Source organism: Mytilus californianus, unplaced genomic scaffold (assembly GCF_021869535.1).
Source record: "Mytilus californianus isolate M0D057914Y unplaced genomic scaffold, xbMytCali1.0.p SCAF_2, whole genome shotgun sequence".
NCBI classification, from domain to species: domain Eukaryota; kingdom Metazoa; phylum Mollusca; class Bivalvia; order Mytilida; family Mytilidae; genus Mytilus; species Mytilus californianus.
Genome location: NW_026262668.1, coordinates 95,630,708 through 95,639,951, shown reverse-complemented (window position 1 = coordinate 95,639,951; position 9,244 = coordinate 95,630,708).

Here is a 9,244-nt window from a genome sequence, read left to right as displayed (position 1 = left end):
AATTTTGTTCTTCCCTCGCCGGGATTCGAACTCATGCTATATTGGGATATCGTGACAACATCGCCTGCACTGTGTCCAGCGCTCTAGACCACTCGGCCATCTAGAATCGAACTATATATATATATAAACAACCAACCAACAGATAAATATATGTAATGCATCCAATATAATTTTATATAGAATTCTTCATATGAACATATATCATAAGTAAGCAGTACTACTTTTTTTACATGAAATAGGTCAAGATTCATTTACGCTGATTCTGCAATAATTGTTTCAAAGTTATGTCGTTGAATTGTCACAAAATAGCAACATTAATGTATAAATGGAAAGATCTTCTGTTTGTATATAATTTTAAAAAAAAATTATCGCATTTTCTTAAATATTAGCATCTTTTATCAGGCTACTATTGCATTCTACTTGGAAAATAGTATGACAGTATGTTTTTGCCCATATCTTTTCATTTTTATTTGAAATATAAAAAATAACAAATATTTTAGACATATATAAAATGGTGATTAATCTTTGTGATTTTTTTTAGATAAAATAACTTGATACTTTTTTTTACTTTTAAATGCAAAAAGAGTCGCCTTCCTATTGGTCTCGACTCGCAAGTTATCCCACGTACATTTACACCATAAACCTGTCTTCAGTTTTCAATGAGAATAAATATTACTATGGGGCTTTATAATCTTATTTTTTAACAATTTAGATATAAAGAGCTCCGAAATATCAACACCACTACATTCATCTGTCTGAAAATATTTAATTTTAATTGTGATAAATGTGCTTATTTTCCTTTTATATAAAAAAAAAAAGTGTAATTCGACACTAACTGAACATTATACATCTGCCGAAATGATAACTGCCTTTATATATGATGTTTTCCTGATTTCAAAGTAGTACTGGCCTGATTTTTACCGATTAAGCTTTTTGTACCTTTTCTAGAAATTTTAATGTGTGTGATATCAAATGTATAATACTTTTGTGTATAACAAATCAATCAAAAATAAAATGTATTAAAACGTGAATTAAATTGTATAAGCATAAATTGAAATACACCCGAATTGCTAACAAACACGGATTTTATAGCATTTATGTATTTTGTCGTTCAGTTCGGAATATTGTATGATATGCTTTATTAATGGTGTTTCACGCTTTGTTAATGATGGATATGTCATACGCCTTCCACTTAGGATCACGAGTCATGCATTACTGGTTCTTGCATTATTCATCATATAAAGGCCACCTACTCGTAAAGCGTTGTGGGTCTTAACCGACAGCGAAGATAACTATCTTGGCGTTTTAAGATTCGCCACACACTTGTAGATTTGTGCTTTACATTAAAACCTCATTAAATAGTCTTTAAATCATTTTAGAATTATGAGTTTTTATCAGTGCATTTTAATTTAGCAGTTACAAACGTTTGATGGCCAAGTTGTTGCTTTGAAATAGGCATAAGTATGTATTTGTAATTGTAAACGAAAAGCGTTTGAATTTTGAACATTGAATATTTGGACAACATTAAAAGTACATATCTACATAAACATGAGATAATTAGTTTTTCTGTGTAAAATATATACTGATATATAAGGTTCAACTTCATTTTAAAACATATTTAAAAGAAAACAAATACATAGTTATTACCTTACCCGACCATTGAAATATATAGTTCCTCAATTATTTTTAATCACCGATTTTGCCAATTATTCTTTACACCATCATACCCTTGAGCAACATTTTACAATTAAAAGAGGGCAATATATGTCTTTACTTGTAGGGTAAGAGGCACTTACGTAATGTGGAAAAAAATGGAAACATAATTTTTCCCTGATATTTTGATAAAAATTTTTGAAAGGAGTTGACTTTTTTTTGCATTTAGATATAGATAAGGTGTGACTTCATGTTTGCTTATTTATATGGTAGTAAGTGTTATAGAAATGTTCAGCGAAATAACATATCATAACAACCCCAAAATGCTTAAACTTCTTTATGATTACCTTTTCACCTTTTCGTTGAAATACGGACTACTTGCTTTACATGTTAAAACTGTTTACAGGACTAAAACTGCCAGAGGAAAGGGTATTGTTTCGTGGTATCAGCGTCTTTACAGTTGCAGTTGATATTGTCGTCATAATGAAAGAGAAAAGAAATCTTTTCTTCAAATAATTGTATTTGTAAAATCAATACATAAATATATATATAAAACTTACGCTAAATTTTATAACAATGTCAAGGTAGCAAAGGAACATTCCTTAAGACGGTATATAAATCATACGGAAGAGAATCTATCAATAGCTTTGCTTTGACCCCTGCCATACATGCAGTAGATTATTGTACTTACTTGGTGCCAACTCTTCTACTTTTAAATGTATTCATTGACATGTACTGTACAAACAGGGTATTACCATATATATATATTTTATTTTACTCGTTCAGAAACACATTTATATCTGGTTATTTTCTGTATAATGTAAACAACTCCTTTGGCACTTTTCTTAATTATAACTGTTTTTATAGATAAAATTTGAAGATACTATATATTTTAAAAGAATGCTTGAATGTTGGTTTCTAGTTGGCAGGCACATCAATCATTGTAAGAATTAAGAAACATGTGAGAGAACAGTTCTATAAAATTAATTGAAGTTCAGAGATGCATCGATCTTTTTCCTCCATTAATTGTAGTTGTGCGCAAATATCAATTACATTGTATTAAAGTGGTTGATTACAAAATAAACCAACCATTTTGTTTATGTTTGTTTTTAAAAAACATAGCTCATGATAATACCGGTATACGAAACCGATTAAAGTAAAACTTTTTTTCTCCTCTTGCCATATCGAATTAATGCATTCAGAAAAAGTTTTTGTTTTAAAAAAAGTATTTTTGTCCTATAATTCTGATAAATTAAACATGCTGTATTCAATTAAGATTTCCTTCCTACGGCAAAACTATGAATATGTATAGGGACCCATCGAAAATAGATGAACCGATAAGCCATGATGTACGTTTATTATGACACATTACATACATCATAGTGTTGATAATAAGACTGCTAACTGACAACAGTGGCGTCGGTTTTGACAACACGCACCGTAATAAATTAACACCTAACGGGACAATGGCGACGAATTTAAGTTTTGTCCAGGTGCATTCAAAAATAAGATGTAAAATGTCAAAAATTAAGATGATGCATAAGAGTTTAAAACATATACTCACATTCGATATTCTTGCAGCAACTTCCCTTCTTTATATAAAAAATTTACATCAGAGGAAATATATTTGAACAGTTTCAATATGTTAAAATTCGTTTTACTTTACGTTATGCCCACCTCCATGCTAATGAGCATTTAAAACATAATAATATTTTCAAAATTCAAAAATAAACAAAGAATCTTTATATAATATTATATTTTTCTGGTATGGTTCAATAAATGTTATATTGAAGTTACTTGGGATTGATGTGCAACTACTAGAAATGTTCCTAGAGTATTTACGGATTTAAGAAGTATATTCAAACCAACCTATCAACTGTGTTCATTAGCTACTGGGAAAAAACAGTTAGATATCATGCATATAAATCAAATTTTGGTTTTCAGAAATTTCTCACATTGATTAAAAATTTTGAACTAAGAAGAGTTTTCCAAGGTTACGTATTTCTTCACATTGGTTACAAATAGAACTGAGTAGATATCAAGGTATTCTCTGACAGCAGAATATATAATAAATGTACTTCCAGTACTATTGAAGATGAGGCTCATTTTCATTTTGATTGCACAAAATTTGAGCATGAAAGAAGTAATATGATGTCTGCATTGCAAAAGTTAATACTTATTTTAATGATTTGAACAGTCAAACCAACCAAAATCATTCTGCTTTTTTGTGTAGAAAAAAATGTTGATTCACTTAAAATAAATGTAATTATATATACACACATCTGATTCCTAAAGATTATTGTATACATAGATATTTTAAATGTTGGCTGTATTTACATATTGATTTAAAGGTCAGACACATATTAGTCCTAACAAAAATGAAAATGGAAGATATATATTGATTATTACTTTTTATTTTTAAATTTCTATAAATAAAAATGTTCGTATATCCTTATGGCATCATCCTCTGGTGTCAACTGCATTTAAAGTTACTTATGCTGCCACCTATTATGCTTTTGATACAGGTAGGATAAAGACGTTTTCCACATAAAGATTTATGATGCCAGTCTGTCTTTGAGGTATCATCCCCTGCTGTCAGCTGCATTTAGGAAACCACCTGATATCTTGCTTGCTGCTGACAGGGGAAGGACTGTAAGTAAAACAAAAACCATTTAGATTTGCCTCAAACGATATCTACATTCTTAGAAAAGACGCAATGATTGAACTTCAACAGAATAATTTTATCCGATATCAATATGTATGTTAACTCATAGTCATTTCTTATTCGGGCCTTTCTTATTAGCTTTATAGATAACATCAACGTACAAGCTCGGATGGGAATTATCTCTTTGCATACAATTCCTGTAGATGCAGTCAGATTTCAACAATAAATATCTGTAGTTGTGATACAATTTAGTAAATGTAAATATCAATAGATGTTTTGACCAATTGATGATATTATTTATCCCTGATGTGTCAAGTATGAAAATGCTATCTCCATTGACCTGACTGCAACTCTGCTCACATCAAACCAAATGAGAAATATGCACTCCATACGACATATCCAACGTAACATCAACACCAATAATAAGAAAAAGTAACTAAGTACTATATCTGCCATTACTGTGGAGCCGCCTTCATTTCTTGTCGGACAACAAAATAAAAAACTGAATAGATATTTACATTGATCATAACATCTGATCTAGTATTTTAAAAACGTAAATGAACTTCACGTTTGGTCGGATATAATTAGTTCTGGTTCATTTTTATCATATTCCCTCATTGGTCAGACAGCAATTTGTGAACAAAACAAACAGACATAATAGAAAAAATGTCAAAAATAGGGGTACAGCAGTCAACATTGTGTTATAATCTTAATCACTATAAAAACAAACAAATATGTCAACAGAAAAACAAAATGGCATATAGACAAAGCACATAAGCAAAAATGAAACACAAGAATACAAAAAATAACCATAGCACAATCTGATAAAAAGACAATCTGAAAATAATAATATATCATATATGTTGTTTATCATCTGGACTGAAAGGTATCGGAAGATCTACGATGAGTGAAAGAGCTAAGAATACGCACGTTTCTTCTACGTAAAACTCATGGGTGACGCTGTAGAAATTTTAAGTTTTGATTCAAAGTAGAGATAAAAGGAGACTCTGTTTTAAATAAATGAAAAGATGTGTTGCTGTATATAAATGGAAGCAATTTTGGTATTAGTTTGTCTTAAAAAATCTCTTACTTGGAACCGAGATTAATAGTCTGACATGTAAATTAATTTCAAATTTAAAACGTAGAAAGCCAAAGTACTGTAAAAAGGATATGCACTTCAGCTTGAAATGGAATAAAATATATGCATGCCATTATTGTGGCTTTGGGTTATTAAAAGGTTTTAAATATTGCGGATGTATTTGCTTTGATATAAGAAAAAATTGGACGAGGTCAATTGTTCCTTATACACTTGAAGATGATATGCTGTGTGACATTTCAAATACATGTGTTATACCGGAACTATACAAGGATAAATGTAATGACAGATTTTTAAGGGGAATCAATATTTTTTAAGTTCTTCAGTGCATTAAAAAATGAAAACATAAAACTGATTCTAATATCAAATTTCAATTTCAAAGAAAATGTTATGCGAACTTTGTGACTTTCTGACATTGACAAACATTTTCTCGCTGTGTTGAAGATCCATTGGTGGCCTTGGGCTGTTTTCTGCTCTTTGGTCAGGTTGTTGTCTCTTTGACACATTCCCCGTTTCCAATCTCAATTTTATTAAGCTCATTTATTTACTCTCCAATGTGGTTATCTTTCTGTGGATGAAAATAATGCAACTATTTTCAATAGTGTTAATTCTTTTTTGTTTTTTTTTTTGTGTTTTTTTTTGTCTTCGCTTCACCTCAATGCCCCCTCCCCCTTATGATAAACTAAAGTACAGTTTGCAGTTATGAACACAAGTCTTCAATTCTTTCCATAATTGATTTTGATCACTTTGATTTGTTGTTGACTGCACGTCTCTGTACAAGAAGTCCCCGAACGAGAATATGCTTAAGTACATCGTTTCAACTGAGATCTGTTTGTACCAAAGGATAGAACAAAAAGTAAGATACTAAAATATGAGAACCTGGCAATAGAAATTCGTAAATCCTATATTTTTTAGTCATCCATACGTGTGAATTCCTCCACATGGGTAATAATCAGTTATCCAAAATTCACTTGAATGAATATAAGTCTGCACTCTATTAAATATCGGTTCGTGTTGAAAGGTGGTTATCAACAGATGAGAGAGAAAAAAATGTAAACACTTGGATCTTACTAATCCCCACAACTCTTCCTGAAAAATATCCTTTTGCTACTGCTTATTCGACTTTCTGTGGACTTGCGAATTGAAATATATATGAACCGTCTCAAATAACCATAATTGCGTATCAACCCGATTCATTGATTAATAGTCGCTTGTTTAACGTCAAGTGACAATGTATTAACATGACAAACTGCTGGTCAAATATATCAGTACAAGGACCCGAATCAAAGATAAGAGTCCTATGTAAAAAAAAAAAGTAATATTGAAATATGGAATACCTTTCAGTTTTTAGTATAAAGTCATGCATAACTATAGTGAAAATTGTTCATTTGAAATTTACCTTTTTTTTATTATTCCCAAGCCCCCAGCAATGCAATGAACGAATATTGGATGGGTAAACACAACAATAGACCATCTGAAAGTAATTATATAAAATAAATGTTGTTTATCATCTGGACTGAAAGGCATCGGAAGATCTACGCTGAGTGACAGAACTAAGAATGGCAGTAAGACAATACGATAAATGACCTAAAATAAAGAGCCTATGACATGCAAAAAGATGTAATGGCAGACAAACATTGAAATACAAACGTGTGAATTGCATGACCCATAATGAAGACGGTACAGGTGTGACGAAAGAGTATGTTTTATTCTGCTATATATGCATTACCCTTAAAAGGATTCATGGTCAATACCAGAAACCCGAAGAAAATCATATCATTCTTGTTAAAGATCATTGTCGGTGTATTTTAATAAGACCAAGCAATTCTATTGCCTGGTTATTAGAAGATGCAATACTGGTCGTTGTTCTTATGCAGTTTACCGATCAACGATAGTATATAGTACTAGTATCAATTTCTTTCACATAGTTATAGAGAAAATCGTATATTTATAGTTTATCTAAGCATACGTTAAATAAAATTGAGAATGGAAATGGGGATTGTATCAAAGAGACAACAACCCGACCAAAGAGCAGAAAACAGCTGAAGGCCACCGATGGGTCTTCAACACAGCGTGAAAATCCCGCACCAGGAGGCGGGCTTCAGCTGGCCCTTCAACAAAAATTGGTGTACTAGTTTATTTCTTTTGATTAATCTGAATGTGCTGGCAATTACCTTTCAGAGGCAAAGAGAAACAGAAAACAAATTAAGTCAGCAGTAGTTTACCGATGTTCAAATCTGATTAACTGATTAAGAAGACTGACAACGCCATGGCTAGAAAAGTAAAGGACAAACAGACAAACAACAGTACACAAAACAAAACATAGAAAACAAAAGACTGAGCAACACGACCCCCCCCCCCCCCCCAAAAAAAAAACTGGGGGTGATCTCCGGTGCTCTGAGAGAGTAAGCAGTCCTGCTCCACATGTGGCACCCGTCGTGTTGCTCGTGCAAGTGTAAACCCGGTGATAAGTCTACTTCGGTAGGTCAATTCGGAGAAAAGGGGGCGTTGTAGTTACGATAATTGGAACAATATCAGTCGTAATAACTCTGTTTGAGCAGTTTTAGTGTAAGAAGCACACCCTTGCAATGAAATTTGTATGCTAGTAGTGTGAACATGCACCAGCGTAAAGTATCAGCTGAGATGTGTAAACGCCATACGATGGGGCAGAGTGTATGTTACTCTTAAGAAATGGGAAGTTGAAATCACGTTTGTCAGATTCTAGTTTGAATGCCATCTGTTTCAATGTCGATGAAGACATCTTGCTCAACATGTTGCACCCGTCGTGTTGCTCATGATAAGTCTAAATTCTGTGAAAAGTCGCATTTGGTTATATCACTATCGAGGAAAAGAGGACGGGATTATGGTAATGACAATGGGAACATATCCGTTGTCATCTGTGACATACTTTCGAAGGGATGACTTCAACTTTACCAATAAGAAATCTTGGTTCAATAGCTTTATTGTAAGTAGCAATCCTCTATCAAGGATATCTTTATAGGAAACGAAAGTTCTGGAATTACGTATAAAATTGGAGATATAATCCCCATATGCAGTCGCTGCTGAAATGTTGCTACATAAAAATAATTTTCACAATTGGAAATCTGACTTCATCTTTTGTTTTCGTAAAGTGTTGTCTCAACCGACCCTCATTGTCAACTTCTAGATGTATGAAATAGACTAAACCAAGTCTGTGGTATCCTCATTCTCATTATTTAGTGAGGGCACACCATAATGCAAGCTCCGTTTCATTCCTCCTGTATAAAATATGCCTAACATTAATAAAGGAGCAATTCGTCGAAAATAAAAACACAGTTTGTTTCCATAGGAGGAATATCGATTGTCTGTTGAAAAACGCGTCAAAATGTAGCAAATATGTTGTCAATGAAATAAATCCAGCATGTTAATGTCAATTGTTAGTGAATTTTTTGTTCTAATCAGCGTTATTTGTACAAAGTACGATTTATCAATTCCTAAAACAAGATATGTTTCCATTCTTTTTTATAAAATAAAGAAAACTTTAAGAACGGTTGATTTGGTTTTTTTTTTAAACTATGATGGCGATGTTGTTTTGGACAATTCATCTCTGTAAGAGATGATCTCGAAGAGAGGATCTACTCTATTCGTTTCAACTGAGAAGTGGTAAACTTAAAAGGGATATGTCAAAAGGTACAAGAAAATAACACTTTTTATTTCGTGACACACGAAATAAATAAGGTGTTATTTTCATATTCCTTTTGACTAGGGTTTTTCTGGATTTACCTTCAGCATAAGAATATAATCAAGTATAAAAAATTGTCTTTACAAAATATTATAAATTCTTAATCTTT